The sequence below is a fragment of the Apis cerana genome, linkage group LG5 (assembly GCF_029169275.1).
Source record: "Apis cerana isolate GH-2021 linkage group LG5, AcerK_1.0, whole genome shotgun sequence".
Taxonomy (NCBI): domain Eukaryota; kingdom Metazoa; phylum Arthropoda; class Insecta; order Hymenoptera; family Apidae; genus Apis; species Apis cerana.
The window spans coordinates 3,602,743-3,625,882 of record NC_083856.1 but is presented as its reverse complement, the minus strand read 5'-3'; the positions used below and the strand labels follow the sequence as shown (position 1 = coordinate 3,625,882).

The following is a 23,140-nucleotide window of genomic DNA, read 5'->3' as shown; positions in this document are numbered from 1 at the left end:
TAAAAATAAATATTTTTAGATTTATATTTAACTTGTTTCGAACCATATATTCCAGGTATTTCTGAATATTAAAACATGTATGTCACAACGCTTCTGAGATTTTTCAAGGATATCAAGGTGCGAAATATTTAAATTAATCTTATAATAGTTATTTTTGCTAAATAGGCGTTACTTTTTATTCAAAATTGAAGATTTTATTTATATAACAAGTTTTTTTTTATATCACGAATTAATTGAGAAACATTTTATATATTGTTTAAATCCAGTGATTTTGAGTAATATTAGATTTGAGTAATCCCAGATCATATAATGTATTGTAGATCATATACTATAATGTATAATATATGTAAGCGCTTCTTCATATCGAAAATGTATGTTAAATGTATGCTTCGTAGAGCTGAAGTAATATTCTCACATTTACCCTTCATCGAAGCGGAAAGGGCGCCATCTCTCGAAAAATTTCATCGATAAAGTGTTAAACTGAGTCAAGTAGCCTGAATCTTGATCGCCTTCAATTAAGAACCATTCACACCTATTGATAACTTCAATTTCTATACATCTTTTATATTTATTATTAAATCTATTAATTTATTTGCTTATTAATGATATTATTCATAATTTAAATATATATTAATAAAAAATCAATTTCTTAATAAAGACTTAATAAAGCTAAAGATTATTATTTTTAAAAGTTAATTTGCATTTTTAAGATTAATTTGTATTTAAATAAATTCACGTACCTACATATATTATAAATAAAATATACAGTGAAATTATTTTAATATAATAATGTCGAAGAATGAATTACCGATATTCGTTTTTAATGCATTTTGTAGGTATTTCACTTTTAACAGCTCTTTGGAAGCGAATATCAGAGAAGATAATAAATTAATAAATAAAGATAATAAGTTCTGAAGCAATAAAAAGCAAAAACGAAATTAAAATATACCGAACAATTCCTTTTTTAAAGGTACGAAATTATGAAAATTGAGTACATCGATTTTCAGATGAATTAAAAATAATTATTTTATATATTTTTATCTTTTTTAAATATAATAATATACAATTAATTGTTTTTATATAAAAAAAATGATTAAATTCTATCATTTAGCATCTTCATTTTATTTTTTCGTTATTCATATTGATTATAATCCTCAACCTAAAAGATATTATATTGTATTAAAAAATTGTAAAATGCTAGATTAAAATTTTAAATTATATAATAGATGAATCATAATAGTAATTTACATGTAATATTAATAACATTAATGTGTAATATGAAATGAAAAATAAATAAAATTTAAATAAAAATTAAATGGTTTCGAATGATTGAATTTATGTTACACGTAACATAAATAAATTTAATCTTTAATAAACAGAATAGATAAAATAAATACTTATGCATACATAATAAATCATGAAAATAAAATTGTTTATCTCATATCTTACTTTCTTTTTATAAATATAACACCATTGCTGATATGTGTTATCTATTATATAATAGTCAAGATTGTATCACGTCTCTCGCGATTCAACATATATTAGTAACATAATTTTACAAATATCGTAAATTTCTAATTACGATTCTAATAAATTTTCTTATATAACATTATATAATATTCTACTGTAAAAATGAAAGAAGTTCTACGAAAAATTTTTATAGATTATCACCTTAGCTTTTTATTCCATATAAAAATATAAAAAATATTTTTCGGTTATCTTCTATATGAAAGGACCAAAATAACTTCTTGCATTGAACAGTTATTATCGATGAAGGAACCGTTAATATTTGATAGGATCGAATAAGATCTGACTCGAAATAAGCACATCGCTATCCCCACTTCTTTGAAGTCGCCCGCAGAAAGTGAGAGATCCGAGAACGAGTGAGAGGTCCGTGAAAGCGAGAAGCCATAAATCTTTGCGGTCGAATGAGCAGTGACATGGTTTAATACAAGGATAGGATATATATAATGCTTTCTCACTCTGACATGAACATATACATCCCGAAGTAACTCACTCTGGAACAGGCCAATTGTCGAATTAATATCGATCAGGTATAGTAAAAATATTTTTAACAATAATTAGTATATAGACTAAAAAATAAAAATAAAATACATAATGTTAAAATAATTATTTAAAAAATATGAACGTAACATAGAATTAGTAAACGTATTTCATTCAAGAGTCGCTTCAGAATAAGAGAATGTATTCTATTCCTTTTAAGGGATAACATTGTTGCTTGATCAACCATTTTATGATTTATCGTTGTCTCGAGCCTTTTGCTCTTTTTTTTACGTTTTCTCATACGCGAACAGAGAACAAATTGAATAGTATATACTTGATATTTAAATGCCATATAAAGATATAAATAATTAAAGACAATGTATTACATATGACAAACCTATGTAATTATTCTTTAATCGTTATTCATCTTTTTAACTAAAATAATTTCAAAAATTAATAAAACATTTCGATTTTCCAGCAATATAAATTAATTCATAAAGGAGAACTATTTTACAGCTATACTAATTCAATCCTTAGTATTAACCTAAGAAACTCTCTACTTCACTTCATCTTGTAATTAATTTCCTATATACCATAATGTAAAATGCGTATTCAACATCTTCGATTAGATACACCAGGCTTCTTTTATCGAGATAACGAGATTTTAATTAATAAAAAATCCACGCTACCGGTTAAAGGTTAACACTTCGTTATGCGACATGGAACAATCATCCATCTTCTTCAAACGTGTTTCCCATCGGTCTTGACAAGGAACCACGACGCTAGAGGGCGCGCATGTGTAAATGCCTGTATCTCTGCTCGAGTGGAAACACGCGTCGTAACCGGCATAAGTATGGGAGAATTCGCGTATAGGCCTATAAAAGTCCTCGCAACGTTTAACTGCGGCGTCCCAGGCATAAACTAAGGACTATATTGCTTATATAATGCAGAAATATACCATGGCTAAGGCGATGCAACGCTTTTATACCTGCTTGGGCTGACCGACCGACCAACACTCACTGGCTTCCCTGCGCTAAAATTTCCTTGCTCTTCGATTTGCTTTTTACTCTTCATCTGTTTTTCTTTGTTCATCTTCCTCGTCTTAGATAGCTGGATAGGCGTCTGTGACAGTTAATTGAGTTCCAGTTCTACGTTTCTGATCGTATTATCTATTTAATTTCCAATTATATGTTTATTAATAATGATTCGAAAAGAAAAAAAATTTTCACGATTATTTCTGAGAACAAGTTAATATTTTTAATACTTATTTATTACTTTTATTTGTAGAAATGTTAGATAGTCTGGAAATTAATTGGATGCAATTTTTTTTAATATTTTAAATAATATATGTTTATTTAAATAAAAACTGTTAAAATTAAAAAAAGAAAAAAATAATAAATTAACTCTTCATCAAAACATCAATATACTTTTATTTTGAAATGCTTAAAGTTTTTTTTCTTTCGTACTATTATCAGTTATCTTGCCTCAATTGAAAATTTTTATAACATTTAAACAAATTTTAGCATGCAGAATCCTTCATTAATTATAATTTTCCACTATCGATATTAGGACACGCAAAAGATGAATCTAATGAAAAAATTTTTTTCCAAAGAAATAAATTGGGAAGGATCGATCGCGTGTGTGGCACCAATCCAAGAGTGTCCAAAACATCATCATAATTACGGTGCGATTCTTGGACAACGAACAAGGGGGAGAATTCAGTAGTACATGATTCTCAATATTGGAATATCTGTGTGGTCCTTCCATGAAATTTGAATAAACATCTTTTTATGCAAAAAATATGATGAATTATACTCATGGGATAATGTATAATGGGCTATAATGAATTATTAGAAATATAATCGTAACGTTGAACTAAAAAACATTAATATGAAATTAAATGAGGCATTAACGTAAAATTATGGGCTATTAATGCAAATGAGTTCATTAGTAGAATAAACGAAGGAAATAGATGAAAGATTAAGGGAATGAAATAAAAATACTTACAATTAGATGTAACACTGAAGAGATACAGTTATTTTTATTATGATTAAATTAGTATTTAAATTTTGGTTTTTAAGGATAATTTGATATGAATATACCATATTTAATCTTTATTTTAATTATTGGTAATTATAGCTATCATTTAGAACAATTTCATAGAAATATTTGAGAAATAGAATATTATTGTCTTTTATTTTATAAAATGTAATAGAATAATTAATATTTAAAATTATTTTTATTATTTAAGCCATTTTCTGTTTTTTTCTTATTTTTTTTATTTTTAATATACGTGTAATAATTTCTTAACTATAAGAGCTTTAATATTTTCCATTATTAAAAAGATCCTGAAAAAAATTCATACTTGAAACATTATTAAATTCTTTATATATATCTAAATTTTTATAAATCATCATAAAATGTCTGGAAAATGAAAATAAGTATATCATAAAGTGAACAACAAAACTAGTCGAATTTTTGGAAATGAATATCAGCTATAAAAAGGAAATAAAATTAATATAACAAAACAGTGTAATAAGAATAGAAGGAAAAAATATCACTATGTATCGTATCTCTCTCTTAATATTTATTTAATAATTATATATTATAATATTATAATTAAAATTACAGTTTACGAACAATGATATTTGCATATCTCGAATTTTCATTGATAAATCACGCTAATTGCATCCTGTAGTAAAATCTTCAAGTAAAATCCAGCCACGCCTCGTGTCTTTTCTCTTTATCAAGATATCTATCAAAAATCGTAAATGCTTAAAACATTGCGACGCATGTATAACGCTCGTTTCGTTTATAGATCGTCGAATAAATAAGTACAACGGTCGGATTGATTGATACGAGTAGATAAAACGCAATAAAGTGGGTGCAATACGATTTCTCTATTGTTCCTCTCTTTTTCTTTTTTTTCTATCGTTTCGTTCTTGTTCCAAGCGTTGCTGGGGCCATCGTTTCGGACACTTTTACGCGATACCTTACAAGCTGTAAAAACGAAACTGTCACCGTCCACGATGTTGTAAAATCCTCGTTATGTTCATCCACTCGTACACGCCGTCGTTTACATCCACGTTGAACACGATGGGGGAGAGGGAATAAGTGGATGGAGAAATATGTCGATGGTATATGCTTGAATTGTCGTATGGCCGCCATTTTATGCGCTACGTGCAATTATGATTCCCTTTTTCGCGACAATTTAATTCGTAATATCATTTTTTTTTTCTTTTATTTTAGTCCTGCGTTGTAAATGTGCGAGATATGTTATACGTGTTTTCTAGTTATAAAAATTAAAGGCTGGATAAATAGTACAGATTGACGAGTCATATGATTTATGAGCATAGTGAATTATAAAAAAAAAGAAAAGTTAGAACTTGATTTTTTCGATCAAAAAGATTTCGCTCTTCTTTTAAAAAATTGCACGTGTTCTTACTCCTTCTTATCGAATCGAAAGATATGATTAGAAGAACCAATTTCAAGAACTTGTATTCAGGGATGATCAGTTTTCGATAGACATTCTGAATCAAGATGCGAGATCACACACAATGGATAAACTGATAGATTAATTATTTTTATTTTAAGAAAAAATATTCAAAAAGTTACACCGTTATCAAGCATCTTTATTTCTTTTCTTCATTTTTTATTGATCTTTTTCTTATTTAATCTAAATTAAGAAAAGATAAAGAAGCAATAATTCATGATTTATTGAATGAGAGTACTTAATATTTTAATCCAATGGATAAAGCATAGAATACAATATAAAAAAACTGATTTATTTCACGTATCATCAATATCAAGATCTATCGATTTATGCTCACGTACTTCATTTTAAATAATAGCATTATTATTGATCGAATTAAATTTTTATTTCGATTGCAATCAAAGATATGCATTATATTTAACCCTTTCGCTACGGAAGGAATTATCCAAAAAATGTATATCATTCAAAAATTTTGTCTCCTGCTACTAGAAGCATCATCATTATTCGGAATCTATTTCATTAATTTGAATTGATAATTGAAAAGAAATAAATAATTTTTATCATAAGAGTTTATTTATAATTACATACTACGTACAAAGATAACCATTTGCAGTCAGTGCATTAAAAATAACATAACATAGAAATCATCACAAAATTTGTATAAATTATAAAACATTGCAATTTTTATCGAGTAACTTGGTAGTTGCTCTTATATAGAAAACGCACAATGAGAGGCGGTTATAATTATTAATAGTAACGAAAGGGTTACAAACCAATACGAATCTTCTTCGAAATTATTAAGACATTGTTAAGATATTGGGATACAAATTCAAGTCAATTATAATTCTCTCAAAATCCGTGAAATATTGCGATTAAGAATAATTAATAATTTCTCAATGTCGATAAATTATAATTGACATATTATTGCGATATCACGCGATAAATAGTACGTAAACAATTCATATTAGTACAATACTACGATACATGCTACATATTAAATTGAATTGCATTATCATCAGTTGTAACTAATATTGCATCAATACTCTCGCTGAACAATAATACGGTATTAATTAAGAATGCATATTAATCAATACATAATTGTAGTATCATCCACCGTGCATTTAACGCATGATTAAAACCACGTAATATTTTAAAAAGAAATTATGTTATCCCTTTATATGTTTATTGTTGTATAAGAGAAAAATTAATAATTATTGACAAAATTCTCTCAGACGTTATTAATTAATAAATAACACTAATGGTAATCTCTGTCAAACAGAGTTATTTTATAATATTTTATTAATAATCTATTTGGAACTTTTCTCCCTCGAAATGAATTTTTCAGAACATGATTATCCTGGATACAATACAATGGATTTGATCGAAATTTTTGTTTCGAGAAATCGTGAAATTTATTTAAGCTATCTTTTAACATAGTTGCACGATTTTTAGGAACATTTTAATCATCGAAATCATCGAGTTTAATTCGATCGAATTATTGAATTTAAATTTGTAAAGAAATTTAACTTGTAAAATCAACGATTCGTTTGTTAACGTGTTACAACATTGTCACGACATAATAAGATACAAGTAACATAATTCAAAGACAAAAAAAAAAAAAAATAAGGGTATGACGACGATAAATAAGCCTATAAATTCAACAGGACATACATATCTGCATCGGTTCATACAAATTACTCACACTTCTTGATACAAATTCGAATCGATGATCATATAGATGCTACGAAACGAAACTATACTTCCTTTAGTTGCTACACTAATGCGAATCTTTAATCAGTCTGTTCATCTTTACAAAAAAGAACTAAAATATTTCGAATGACTGATATATATTCTTAAAGTTTCAGTGAGCCGAGATCTTACAATAGATGCTTGTAGCTGATGCTTCGAGATTATGTACAATCGTGGTTGCATTCAGAAATATTTTTCATGAAACAACCTACTTAAGAGGGGGAAAGGGAAGAAAAAAGAAAAAAAAGAAAAAAGAAAATCAAAAAGAAAAAGAAATAGAATTCTTAATTATTCATTGAAAGTAAGATTCTTAATTATTATAAATTTAAAAATCGGTTCATCTTATCTGTAATGTAATAAATCTCTACTTATTTTAATTGCATTTATTAGAAGAAATTTTTAATTATTCCTAATCAATTTCCTCTATCAATTTAACGAAAAACAATATAAAATAGATCGAATTTAAGGAATTACAAATTATTGTATTTGTCATTCAATTAATTAAGATGTTTTGAAATATGATAATTGAAATCACGTTTCAAATTTGATTGGAATTTGAAAAAATAAAATTCGTCTCGGATGCACACACGTGTTTCAACGCGAAAATGTCTACGATAAATGCGGCTAACGCGCATTAAACGAGTGAAAATAGAATAAAACAGGCACAGAACACTGACAGCACACATGATTTATAAAGACAATTAGCAGCGCTCGGTCAATTAGAAATTAGACACAGCTCGGAGCACCTGGAAACTTGTCTACTAGACATGTGTTTGTTTTTCTGTGAGAAATAATTGTTACCAGTTTTTGAATAATTACCATTGTTATAAATTCGTCATAAGTACATTCTAAAAAGTTTCGTCATATCGAAGCAAAAATTGTTAAAATTAAAAGCGATAGATATATGGCAAGATTAAGGTAATGTAATATTTCTCGTTGTTACGCATATGGTAACGAAATGTCGTGGAAAATAAACGATAACATTATGATGAATAAATATAACGAACTTATAGTGATGATTTAAAAAAGAGATAAGTTAATTTGATTCTTGACAATGAAATTTTAAAAAATTAATTCTTTTCTCAACATTATGAAAATTGATTATTTGATTTTTTTCATTTTACTTATTATTGTATATTTGTAGAACGATTAAGCGTAATAATTGACTTTGAAATTGATTTGAAAAGAAAAGTGTAATTCATCGATGATATCATATGATATCTTTTTTTTTATATATCGTAAATATTTAGATGAAGTTTCAGCACTCGTAAAAATTTTTACAAATTGAGTGCTAATCATCTCAATTTCAATTTAATAATTTAACTTAATATAATGAATTTATTACAAATATCGTTAATTTTATGATGAAATTAAGCTGACTTATTCTTATACCGTACGATTTATACTTTGAATTATGAAAATTGAGCCATTTTGAAAATAACAGAAATTAAAATCGATAATGACAAAAATTATAAAAATAAAGCAAAACACACACAAAAAAAAAAGGAAATATGCATTAAGAGGACTTCGTCATTTGAATTAAATATCCTATTTACAAAATTAAAACAATCCACCTTACTTAACAAAAAAAAAAAAGAATAATTAAAGGAAAGCACACGTTACATATTAAAAATCAAAATCGATTTCGCTGAGTTTCTCTTATCATGTATAATGAGGTCAAGTTTATTACTTAACAACCTAAATATTTTTGAAGAAATTTCTTTACAATTCATTATATATATATGTTATATATAATGTATTAATTCATAGTATCATAATATTAAACAGCATTAAATAATATTCTTTGCAACGTACATATATTTAATTTAAAACCTTCATTTTCATTTTCAGTCTGCAGATCCCTCCATAATAATCCAATATATTTTTTTTTCTCCATATTATTTCCAATGTATCGTATTAATTACATAAATTTTTTATCGATCATGCAAATTTTGTAACGGAAGCATAGACACGAAGCGCACTTCCGGTAAATATCTTTCTACGTATTTGCCCTCCTCTTCTCCAATTTAACATTTTAACGAATTTTACGAAATTTGAACGAATCATTTCCTTTTCTCGTATCTGCAATTGCACCTCAAAAAGTTTCCCATTGAAATTAAAGATTTCATATCTTGACCTGTCGGAAGTACAAAATTACAGGATATTGGCTCATCCTATATTTTGTCACGATCGAATGCTATAAATAATATAAACTTAACTGTTCGGTAGCATGTATGAAACATCTGACACGTTATTATATAAGTGACATTAAAAGCTTTGCAGGTGACGAAATAGAATAATATGAACTATATCGCGCGAAGCGTTACATATTATATCCATAATTTTTCTTTGAGAAACGTATGCTGTGAAACTTGAAGTGGAACATGCGGAAATAAATTGACATTGTGTGGTAAGTTCTCAAACGAATTGAAAGCTTATAATATATTCGTTGGAATTCAAAATTAATAAATTATAATAATACGAATTTTTTTTAATTCGAAGAAAAAGTTTACTGAACAATAATAATTTTTATAATATGCATTCAAGTATAATATAATAATTTATCTCAGTCTCCGAATTTATTTTTCTTTTTTTTCCAAACAAATAGTATTTGCAAATTAAACAAATTTCGAACGAGGAATAAATTTTTACATAATTTAAAGTTCTCGCAAAGAATTATATTTTTATCCCAAACTTTAGAAACATTTTTACTTAAACTTCATGTAGATTCTTTTTGAACGAAAATATATTATCTATGTAAAAAAAAAAAAAAAAAAGAAAGAAAGGAAGAAAAAAGAGAAAAAGAAAAAAAAGTTAACCTACATACACTTTCTTATCACAAAATAATCATCTTTTTTAATTATTCTCTTATCTATAGAACTCAATGCCGTCGTAATATAGTCATCTCAAAGATTCAGAATCACATAAGATTTATTGAAGGAATCTCTGTACTCGACCTTCCAAACAGTGCTCTTTAATAATCATCCTATCACACAGAATTCTTTTTACATTAAAATAATTTCTGAAAATATTATAATTACCAACAAGCAATTTAAAAAAAAACCGACGCCTTACAAATCGATCGCACAATTCTTCTATTGCATCTTGCGCACGCCAGTAATTTTTTCATACGTTCATTAATTGGAGATGAAATCTTCCAAACCCGATTTCCATTTGAATATTTATACATCTCCTTTTTCCCTTTTTCGTCAAAAATTAAAATTATAACAAATTTTGATTTCTACAATCTTCGAAACTCAGATTCATAATCAGCCAACGGCCAACAAGTGCGATTATTTCATTGATTTCGTAAAAAGTTAAATGTTCTTTACACAAATTTTCATAAGTTAAATTTATCATTATACGAATTATTCCTGAGTTTCGAGTCACAAAAAATTTTATAATAAAAAGTTTCGAGTCTTCGAAGTTTGAGGGCTCGAGTATCTCATTCTTAGTATTAATTTTTGCATAAAAAAAAAAAAAGATCGAATAAAGACATTTTTCGAATATCTTTATCGGTTTCCATTCGATCCGCCATATCATTTCAGTAACGAATCGTTCTACCCATAAATTATTCGCATGAGAAGGCGGGATTCTGTTCTCTTAACCTCGAGCGTACACCATGCGTGTCATTTCCCTTAGAACAGTCACGAAACAACTTTCTTGATTGGTTCGTGGCATAATTTTACACGTAGATGCACGCGTATCGATTCTCGCAATCGCGATCATTAATCGCCTCATCATTCCCTGTATTCGCGCACGGTATGCAGCTATTTCGTTTGGTCAAAATATACCGAAGATCAACTTCCGTTTTCTCAATAATCATGAACAAGAAGAGTGCAATTTCTTCGCGTAACCAAATTGGTCTGTTTTTGTGGATACAATGAAGGGGCAGCCAATGGCGTGCAAATGAAATGCAGGCTGATGGTTGCACACTAGTGGTTGCATGCTCGTTACAAGAATATCTTAGGTAACAATCAATCGTGTTTCGATATTGGAGTTTTGCTTGGAAGGTGTTCATACGAAAAAAAAAAAAAAAAAAAGGAAAAGAAAAAAAGGGGAAAAAAGCAAAGCAGACGAGAAAAGAAGAGGCGAAGATTGGGAGAGAACGAAGGAGAGACAAAATCAGGCGACAGGAGAGAATGAAGTTAGAATGAAAATAGCGTAAAGATACAAACCTTGGTATTCTTATTTGAAAATTAATTTGTCAGAGGACGAAATGGCCAGTTCTCTAAACAAACATTTCTCTGTTTACGTTCTCTTGCGTTCCGCAATTAAGATCTTTTTGCAGAATTGCACGTGTGTATTTTACGACACGCGTTTGCACAAGTGCAAATATTATAGATACAATTAATTGCATTACGGGTGCAACAACATGGGGTTGTCTACTATTTCGCGATACAACACATGTGTGATCTGTAACATTTAATAACGTAACGTATTGGCAAGAACGATAAGTTCTGGTCAATGTTAATTGGACCAGTTTCGCGCGGATCCGTCCGAAAACTTGCCCGATTTAATGTAACAAGAGTTCGTGTACATGGAATCGAGCGAAGGAACTGGCGAAGTTATTCCAACAAATCCAAATCATGTTCAATATCGATGGATCTAAAACGGTTCGATTAATTATTTGAATTCTCTCGTTCGGTGTATTGTATTACTCTGATCGGCCAGGAATACAACTAGTTCAAGATGTGTCGACGACGTTCGTTGAATAATAATAAATCGAATAAATCACAATGTTTCGACACATTGGACGAGAGAATCCGTTCAAAAAAATGAAATCTTAATATGTACTACTGTGTATGGTTTACAAGAAGTCACGTGGGACGGACGATTTTACTTACAGAAACTTATGAGGCTTGTTGATCAATTAGAAGTTCCAATTTTAATTGATTCGAAATAACCAATAGAAAACCTGCGTTTCTTTCACACGACTTCTTCCGAGACACGTACAACACTACATATATATGATATACACAAGCGTACAATTAGCGCACGCATCTAAATAATGAAATTCGATGAAATTTCTCGATCGATCTCATCGCACATTTTCCTCGACGTCATTCTCCGCGTTATCTTTCAATCGCTGCGTTCAATCTGCTAACGTGTCCTTTTCGCATCACACGTTCCCACGATCGTGGCTCATTTAAATACGCGTGAACCAACCTCGTCGCACGATATCAAGAATTGAATATACGAAATTAGTCTCGAGAGGGATCTCTTACGACTCGAAATTCCATGTTACAAATTAATAATAATAAGGGATATTCCACGAAATCGCGCTTCCTCCACGTATATAACAAAGAAGAGAAGCGTGATCATCGACGCGCTTGTCATCCTCACCGCAGACAGACTGGAATCACGTTCCTTTAGAAAGGAGCAAAAACCACGAGAGCAAAATTGAACATGACTAAGGGTTTTCAAAGTAGCTCAGCCGAAAAGAGCCGTCGGCGGTTATACATACACGGCCGGGTTTACAACACACGACGATACTCGAAAAGATTGTTGAGCGATCTCATTCACGTGCGATTAAACAACTGGTCGGCTATTCTTTATCGAACGAGTTCTATCTTGAATCTCTCGTTTCGTGCTTTAACAACGCGTTGCGAAATCGGAGAAGGGAGAGAAAGAGAGAAAGAGAATATTCTAAAAAAAGAAAAAAAGGAAAAAGATAGAAGAGAAGGGCGAAAGAGGAAATGTATTTAATGAAAGGAACAAATTGAAGGATGAAAATAGATAAAAAGGAGGAGACCGCGAAGAGGAACGAGAGAGGATGAGGAAAAAAGGAAGAAGGAGAGAAGGAACAAGTGAAGGTGGCAGATTCGATCAGCGAACCGAAGGACGTGCAAGGACGAGGGATGCCCGAGGTACATGTTGTCCATGAACCTCGGTATCCCACGATCCACTCGCAAAAAACTTTCATGTTTCTGTTGTTCCTCTCTTGGTGAGTCTAGGAAAAAAAAGAAGAAGAAGAAGAAGAAGAAGAGGAACAAAACTGAAGGAAGGCTGTAGAACACAATGCACTTTGTATCTTTCTCTCTCCCTTCCTCTCGTTTTTTTTTAAACCGACAGATTCCTTTTGTGTTCGGAACATGGATTTGAATCGCAACACTGTTATTTTCACATTGATGGAACATCGATCTATCTCCCTATCTCTTTGTCAATCGACCGTGAACGACACATGTTCTTTCTTAATCGTACATTTTTAACATTTTCTCAGAAACATTTTTAGAAACATTAGTGAGAAAAATTTAATCGTTTAATCGATCTAACAACTCAATTGTTTCGTTGATTTAACAGGTAAACTGGTCACAATAGTCACAAAGTAAATAGTCGATATGGTCACAAGTAACGGTACAAGAGAGAAACGAGGAACGTAATACTTTTTCCAAAAATGTATATAACGTCACGGTTTAATTTTAAATTTAATTTTAATTTCGCGCCACCCAAGTTTCGAGGAAAGAAGTGATGTTTCAAGAGAATGATGATCAGAATGAAACGCTCCGTAACGAAACTTCTTTCCCATTATTTTTCGGGCCTTCCGCTTTTTCTTTTTCTTTCTTTCTTCGATATAATCATTCCTCTTTGGATTTGACCTGTTCTTCTATATATTTTACCTCATTGAATGGACGAATAATCGATCTGGAATCAGAAAAATGTTCACTTGGAGTTAATCAACTGTATTATTTTAAAAGAAGAATTCTTTTCAAAATATTTTTCGCTTGTTATTGATTCATAATAAATTATTATGCAAACGAGTATATATTGTTATACATTATTTTTTATTATTTTGATTATGAATAATTTTAATCTAATATCGTGATTATTGAATTTGTCATTTCTCAATCTTCAAAAGTTTATTCTTAAAATAATAAAAATCTTTTGCAATTGTAAAATCAAAAATGTTCGAAAAACACAAAATACATTCGTAAAAATTTAATCCAGAAATTACAATGCATTATACCATCAATATCGATATATTTTGTATACTGTTAGAAGAAACAACAATGATAGAATAAAATAAAAAAGAAAAAGATCAATATCATAAATTAATATATCTATAAGTTTCGTCCAAACAGGAGGCTATTAAACGGCGATATAGGATTAAAGACGAGGGTTTAATAGCGTCTGTTAACCGAGGAAGAGACGATTCGCAAGGGGTGCAACCGTTTCCAAAACAGAACAGGAAGCGGATCCAAAGGTAGCGTTAACGACCAACGCGCCGTCTTATCCAGCGGATATTAAATCCACCGGCAGAGACATTTCTCATGCTCAAAAAATTTCCAGCGGAAACTTGTCACGAAGCATGGACATTTAAGAACCCTCTGACTGATGAACACAGTCGGAAAGGAAGAGACAGAGAAAGAGGGGAGGAGAAAGGGTGAGAAAGGGGCAAGGGAGGGAAAGGGGAGAAAACGCGTGCGTTTGAACGACAACGAAACGTCGTGATGAAGAGGAGAGAAAAAAAGAATAGTGAAACCGGAAGAGAAAGAGAAGAAGAAGAGGAGTGACGAAAGAGGAAGAACAGGAGATGAAAGAGAGGGAAGGCAAGGGGCTGTATTATGCTCGCTAAAGCAATGTTACCAACTCGAGAACTGGCGAACTAGCCGACAGTAAAATCCATTTTATGTCTCCCTCGTAAAGCCAGTCAAATGAAACCCGGACTTAGTTTTCATACGAGCACCCACCCGCCATTCACCCGGCCAGACCCGGTTTCCTGCTCCACCACGGCGGCAGAGGGTCGTTGCTGACTTTTTCGGAAGTCTAGACACGATGGTTCCTCTTCAAGGTGTATCAGATACCGATGGATGAGATATAGGATGTAGATTATGGAATATACGTGTTATCGAGATTCATTTGGGTTCCATTTGTACAAGATCTTTCTTCCATCTGCTACGGTTTGGATTATTTTTTTATCATATTTTAATGGCGCGAAAAGGCAAGAAGATTCGACCGAGTGGAGTTGGATACCTTCTCGATGATTTTGTAAGTAATTAAGATTTTTAATTGTACAAAAAGATGAATTATAATAAATTTAAATTAAGATGAATAATTAGAAGAATAATGTAATGTAATATATATCATGTTTCGTAATTTTATAATCTTGGAATTGAATGGTTGAATTAAGAAAGAATTTTAATAACTCTTAAATAATTTTGCAATAATTTATAGGAGAAAATTGATTAAAATCAGCAGTGTTTCGCGATAGTATTAACTTCGATTTGTATGTAAAGATCTCATAAAGAGAAACGAATGCATCGAGTAATATTCTGCTTCGAAAGGTATTTCCATGTGTAACTCGATTAATTACTCGTTTCCACTGTTTTCTACTCTTAATTAATATTGGAACTTCCGTTTTTTATGAAACATTTTAATTGAATGCTTGATTATTTATATCCGTGAATCATTTTTTTATGCTTCATAAAACATGAAATTGTTTCCATTATTTCATGAAATAATTTTATTATTAAGAAAATATGCTGAAACTAATAATAAGAAATAAAATTTTACGCGTGCATAATAATAAAAAAAAAAGAAATAAAAATTTTGGATAAATAATATATCTCATTTAGATAAAACTTCAAAATAATTACATCCTTAAAAATCATAATTAACTTTCTTTTTATACGAATGTAATAAAAAAAGAGAGACACAAATTAAAAAAAAAAGAAAAGATAACAATTCGGCAAAGATAAAAAAAAAGCCATTCATCTTCGATTTCCTTCTATCGATGATCGATAAAACATTTCCACACGTCCATCCATAACGAGAAATCTATTCATTCAATGATTTTTTATAAACCTTGACGAATCATATTCGCACAATGGTTCAGCCCCGTAGACGTAGATCGGCGGCATCCGCGTAAATATCCACAGGGAAGGAATGGAGTAAAGGTTAAAGTCAGAAAATCCTAGCGAAGCGGAACCTCGTTCGGCACTAAAACTTGGCCAGGTCGTAAAACGAGTCTCGTCGACGTATAACGTACTTACGGTTGGAAAAGCATCGCAGCGATAAAGACCGACCCCGTATCCCTGTCGGATAGACGCCTCGAAAGATTTTCGTAGACGTTTCGAATGTCTTCCTCCCCTCTTCATAAAGACCTGTCTTAATCTGCGTCCGTGTACGTTCGATAGCCCTGACCGTGTCCAACGAGTGGATCCTTAAAACCAATTCGTGATCGTGCATAAAGATGCCGAAAATAAATATGTGAAGCAGGGTACGCGTTAACCACCGTCTTCCGTCTAACAATCCCGCGGTCCTTCCAGGAAGCTTCTGCGTTCAGAAAATCGCGTGTCTTTCTTTGGAACCCGGTCGACCGTTGCGGCTCATAAAATACTCAAATTTTGACGTATGGCCGCTGTTATTTAGTGGGACTTGTTCTCCGTTTCTCGTGATTCTATAGAGTGATTAAAGTATATAGGGGGTGATACAAGTGGCTGGGAAGGAATATAATTTTAACTTGGAGTGAAATTGGAACCAAATCGTAATGGAAAATTTCTTTCTATTTTTTAATTTCAATATCCGGTCTTATATATACTTCAATATCCGGATTATATATGAATGTACGTAAAAAGTGTAAATTTACTTCTTTTTTTTAATAAAAATCAATTCTGTATACGAATTGATTTCTCTCAAGTTATTTTGCAAGTAGGCAAGAAATAATCCTATTGATATAGTGATCCTATTGATATAGTTCAATGTTCAAAATTGTCATTTGTTAAATAACACCAAATTATAAAGAAATAATATAAAAAGACGATATAAAAAGACAAATAATAAAAAATTTCGGACACGTTCGATTTTCTGAAATTTTTAAAACTGTATACTTTTTAAAATTAAACGCCTGTTTAAAATATACAAATTTATCCAATTAATTGAAACAACAAAATATCTTGCCGATTACTACAAATCGAAGTCTCTTAACATTTATGATTGATACCACGATATAACATTACACGTGCGTTCGCGACATACTTCGAGTTCCGTTCTTCTCCACAAATTTGTCCCCGTAACTTTACGATTCGTTTTCATTACTTTACTTAGTGCAATGATACACGTGAAATCTTTCTTCCTTTTTGCCTCTTCTCCCTTTCCACTTCTTTGCAGTTGCGAAACGCTAGGAATACCATAGTCGGATTCCTTTTAAGACTTCAATTCCTTTTTTATCCATTGGTCCCTTTTCTTCTTTCTTTTTCACTCGCCATATTTTTAAGCGGTTTTATTAAGGTACGCGTTCCATGGAGAAAGACACGGGCTATATAACTTTTTCTTTTTTTTTTTTTCCCTTCTTTAACGACGTGTCGTTAGAAACGTTGAAGAAGTTAAAAACGACACAATAAAGATACTAACAAGACAATGTTGTATCTTTTTGTCAATGAATAGAGAAATAAAAGAAAAGTGCGTAAAAGTTCACGCTTCAATTTGATTTGATTCTTCATTTTGAAATTTTGACGGCAACAATGTTGCTTTAAAGAATAAAATTGGGCTGATAGATAAAAGATTGGCTATTTGAGAGGATCTATAAGAAGGAAGAAAAGAGAAGGAAATAAAACATATTCAAACATATAATGAAATGGAAATAGTGGTTGCAGTGGGTGGAAGTTTATTATCCAGTGGTAAGTGCTTCCCGAATTCTCACTTTTGTTCCATATAAAAGGGATGAAAGACCGTAAAATCAAAGTGCAAGTGTTTGAAATAATATTTAACTAAAATGTAACTCTTATCATCGATTTCTACATTAAAGATTCAAATTGATTTTTTGATGTTACTTTGTATTTTAATATAAATATTTAATTATTGAATTTAAATATTTTCATGAACTTTTATTTTTTTTTAAACCTAAAATTAATCTTCTTTTATTTATTTTCTTTCTCAATTTTACACGAAACTAAAATTTTATATATTTCTTGTACAAGATATTAATATATTCATGGAACATTTTTAGAGAACCCATTTTAGAGGCCAAAATAAACACAAAAGTTGGTATATTATTTGATCAATAAGTTATAAATATAACGCAATTGAAATCTGCGTTAAACGAAGCGAGACGAAGATAGAGTAAGATCACTCTGTCTCTATCTCACTTTATCCAATTCAAATTTAAATTGTTTATAACTTAATAAATAAACCTTGACCGATATTTTTGTATATTAATCTTTGTGTTTGTTTTGGCCTCTAGCTCTGTTCTACGAATATATTAACAATCTGTATATTTCTTGATTGATGATATTCTATTTTAAAATTTTTAAAAATAAATCCTTGCAGTATGAGAAACTTAAAAAAAAATTTTTTTTCCTTTTTACTATAATTTAATTTTTTAATATAAAAACATTCTTTAAAGATTTTGTATATGTATGCAATAAAATTGTTGTATAAAAGAAATTGTAATATTGTATCAAATGATTTTTATTTTTTACAATTTAATAAAGCATAAAAGCCATTCATTTATTGTTTTAAAAATCATATTACATTTATCATGATACTTTTTTTATACTTACATTTATGCTTTCCTTGTCTTTCAAATTAAAAATTCTATCGAATTCCCTTTTTTTTCTCTAAATATACAATGTGAACAATCTTCCTATATTTTTAAGATCTCTAAGCAATCTAGTAGAAAATAACGATAATGCAAATTCTAGATTCCTTAATAATTCAAGCTCAACAAATTAAAACAAATCATCGACAAAAATTTTTTCTTCTTATTCTCGAAAATGGAAAATCGAAAGAACTATAAACAGCAACGACAAAAATTGTTACAATTGAGAAATAATTGTAATCAGGCCGTTTTCTTCGGAATTCCTGCACAAGGGATGGAAATTTTTTCATTAACGAAACACATATTTTGGATGGACCTCGGTAATTGTAACTTCGGCTCAACAGACGTCGTATTTCATAGAAGTTTGGTTTGGTATTTTCGCGTGTATGACTTTAACTGTCGATGGAGAGTTCGCTTATATTTCTTCTCAAGTTTTACTATGGCGCTAGGTCAACCGATCCGAGTTGTAAACGTCAGTCGACGCTAAAGCCTCGAAGCACGGCTGGTTGTCAGTTCAACTTTCTTCAACCTTCTTCTTCTCCATCCTCTTACAACGTCCCTTAACCAATCGCTATCTCCCTTTCGCGTCACGTCATTGTGTGTTCGCTGTCTGTTTCGAGATCTAGAAGAATTGGCTCGAAAACAGAGAGAGATAATTTAAAAATTGCAATGAAATTTTTGTTTAAAATAATCTATTTGATTAAATCTACAAATAAATGCAAGACAACTAGATATGAGATTGAAATCAAATGATTGTAATCTCAAATATCAAGAGCGATAAATATTGGACAATGATTGGTTCATGATGGACCATTTTTTATTTAAAATTTTCTTTTGATTTTTATTAGATTTATTATAAGATATAGTAGATTAAATTATTGATTATTCCTCTACAATTAATTGATTAAAAAATGATTAAATAAAGAAATATTAATAAAAAAAAAGGATAAAAGAGAATCTTTACATTTATCGGATGTATAATAGAACTTTCGATTTTACTTATGTGTTCCTAATTTTCCATAGCATAGAATATTTTTTAGCATAATGCAAATCGTTATTTTATCAGTCTCTGATTAATTATTATTTTCTATAACAAAAATGAATAGTTTAAAAGAACTATTCTTTCTTATTCCAAAAATTTCACATATTTTTTATCATTCCTCTTATTCTATAAATCGCACGATATATTTATAATCTTTTAACGACAAATTGAAAACTGCAAAAAAAAAATATTCGTAATTTATATTAATTTACAATACATATATCATAGTTACATAAATATTTATTAACCATTAACAATTTTCTTAAAATTGCAATCAATGATTATAAATTGTTGGGAGCGATTTTAAGACGACTTACTCGTTACGTATCCGAATCGCTATTCCGTATTCCGTATTCGACTTTTCGTAAATATTATTATAGAACGATAGAACGAGGAGAGGGGCTGAATCGAAACAAACAGTTTAGAATCGAACGAAAGACGCTAGTACCGGTAACGTCTCGAGGCTTCATTAAGGATGCAATATAACGTGGTTTTTGCCGAGTAAACGAAGGGAGCTGGATATGCACAAGAGAGTGGTCGGTGGCTTTTAAAAAAGTTATGACGAGGTTTTATGGAGGTTTAATTGTAGCCCAAGACTGTGGTTAGAAAGTACTAAAACTCCTTTTACCAGCGGAATCGGGACTATTACATCGCTTAATGTTCTTTGATTCTTCGGGTATACGCTACATACGTGGAAGAGGCAAAAATGACGAAGATGAAGAAAAACTCGGTGTCGGCTCATGCACTTAGCTACTGTTAATTATTGCTTTGTCTTGGAAGTTGCACCTTCATACTTGTAGAATAAGGCCGACGATCGCCGTCAAGGTCTTACGACGTTTGTCTCCTTTTCTTCCTTTTTTTCTCCCTCCCCTTTATTTTTCATTTTGTTTTCCTTGTTCTTCGTTCAGTTAAATTTTCCAAGAACGATGATAGAAATTAGAATAATTTTCAACAATATATATAGATTTTACAGGATTTTTCTCGTATTTTTTCTTATAAATAGAAATGTATAAAATGATCAAGCGGATTTTTACTTTTTTAATAATTAAAATTTTGAAAACGTTTCGAAAGGTTAACGTTTTTTAATTGGACAAAAATTATAGAGTATAATTTATATGAAATGAATTTTCACGGAATCATTATCGAATGTGCAGCTATTCATATCAATTACATGTCTCATTCGTTTCTAGGAAAACGATAGATTAAATTTATTATTTCGAACGTAAAATTTCAAGTTTCAATTTCTACAATTTTTAAAAATCCTTCCTCCTCCCCACCCCCTTCTGTTATGAAGCAAGCAATCTTTTCATCATAAAATTTAACGCTTCAAAAATTTTTCGTTACGAGGATTTTCTCTCATGATGCAGTAAAACGCAACAAAACATGAAAATATTTAACATTCTTACTTCTGCCACTCTTACAATGCAACAAAACACACGAAAAGACTCGATGCACAGTCGTATACCGAATTGAAAAATCGATTCTATGGTATTTAACGATCGTAATGAATATCCTGCGACGTCGTTAGACGTATTCATCGAGAATCGAGGCATAAATCTGCGCGTTTTTACGATACGTGTACGCAAAAAAAAATACACACCCACAGCGCAGCTTTATCCTGTAATGTTCACAGAACGATTAGATCTTTATTGTCGCACACTTACATTGGGAAAATATATTAGCTGTTTCGTTTGCCATAGCAACGTGCAATCACCCCTTAAACTCGTTTACAGGATTATTTTCTACGCGTCCTGTTGTAAATCCTTAGCTTGCTTGTTTAAATTATGGGAGGGAATTTATACTGCCAATAAAATTTTCCTTCCTCGAAATCGATGATATCGTTTCGTTTTGGATTACTAACTATATCGGTATCGGATTCTTCTTTTTGATTGTCATTAAAAATTTATCGTCGTTGTGTCTCGTTAATATCGAAGAGGAAGATACGCGAATTATAAATTTCAAATATTTATAATGATCGATTGTAAAACGTAAGAGATGCAAAACGTAGAAGATATATAAATAATCTTGTAATAATGCAATATTTATTCTATTAATGATAAGCATAATATTGTAACTTATATTTCCTGCAATAAAAATGTACAAGAAACTAAAAATGTTAAAACATGCTTGACATGTTTGATGGTGCTTATATAAAAAAAAGTTATATAAAAAGTTTATTGCTATTTTATTTATTGCGTGAAAGTTTTTGCACGGAAAACAAGAATAATAAAATCTTCCAAAAATTGCTTATAAATATATTAATATTCTGTATATGTACAATGAATGTTCAAATCAATCTGCTATTCTTAACTGAAAAAAAATAGAAAGAAATCGATTAATTAAACGGATAAGAGAAGAATTTCAATTTTCAAATTCAGGGGGTTCAATCTTTAAAATAATCTCACGAAGATTATTATACAATTATTTTTCAACAAAGTCAATTTAATGTATATTATTATTGTTATTATTATTATTATTATACTTAAATAAAATTTTTCGCGTAAAAAGAAACTGACCTAGTCCAAAAACATAGTACATAAAATCACGACACTCTTTGGAACACAGAATCGATGGTCAACGTACTCTCTCAAAGACAATTCTTTTCATTGTTCCTTGAAATCGTCTGAAGCGTTTACGAGCGGGTCAAAGACAGGATCCACGAGTTCCGGCGTGTCCTCGCGGGGGAAACCGTGCTTGTTCCGTGATTCGCGAGATGATTTCGACTTGGCTAGTGTCTGTCACATAAACTCCGCCAGTTTACTGCGGTTCGAGTAAAATAAGTTGGGAGCGAGGGGGATGCACGGCTTCGTATACGACTCTGCGATGACGGATAGAGAAAAGAACGGATAGAGGACAGAGAGGACGATGATACGAGGAGGGAAAAGGGGAGGAAAAAATATCGCGAGCTGTAAAGCAACGACCGCGTTTACGACCGCCGTTAAATTCGTACCGAGGGACCCCATCTGATAACATTGATGCCGCCAGCTACAGAAAACAGAAGTGATTCTCTTTCCCCGCAATTTCTGATCGAACGCTATTATCGACCGGTTATCTTGGAAAATATCTTTTTTCATGTTTCTTTACACGATCATATGATAAATCGAATATCTTAGAAAACAGGTTTACTATTACGTATGTATATATTCGAATGTATATGCATACGATAGATCTATGATGTATGATGACGTATATACGTATGTCAAAGATCAAGATTTTGAAATTGTATTACAATGATATGATAATCTATGTAAGAAATATATTTACTGGATAGTAATGAGAATGTTTTGCTTCCACGGAAATTTATAAAATGTAT

General features: G+C 30.5%; 1 protein-coding gene across 3 annotated transcripts in view; it reads right to left on the bottom strand.

Annotated features, from left to right (window-relative positions):
• Positions 1-10,075: 10,075 nt before the first annotated feature.
• Positions 10,076-23,140, bottom strand: part of LOC108001352 (protein doublesex) — a 90,114-nt gene continuing 77,049 nt past the window's right edge. For all 3 annotated transcript variants that reach the window (XM_062075846.1, XM_062075845.1, XM_062075847.1), the window contains one exon: positions 10,076-13,891. The gene's annotated coding sequence lies outside the window, so the exon portion shown is untranslated. The remainder of the gene's footprint in view (positions 13,892-23,140) is intronic.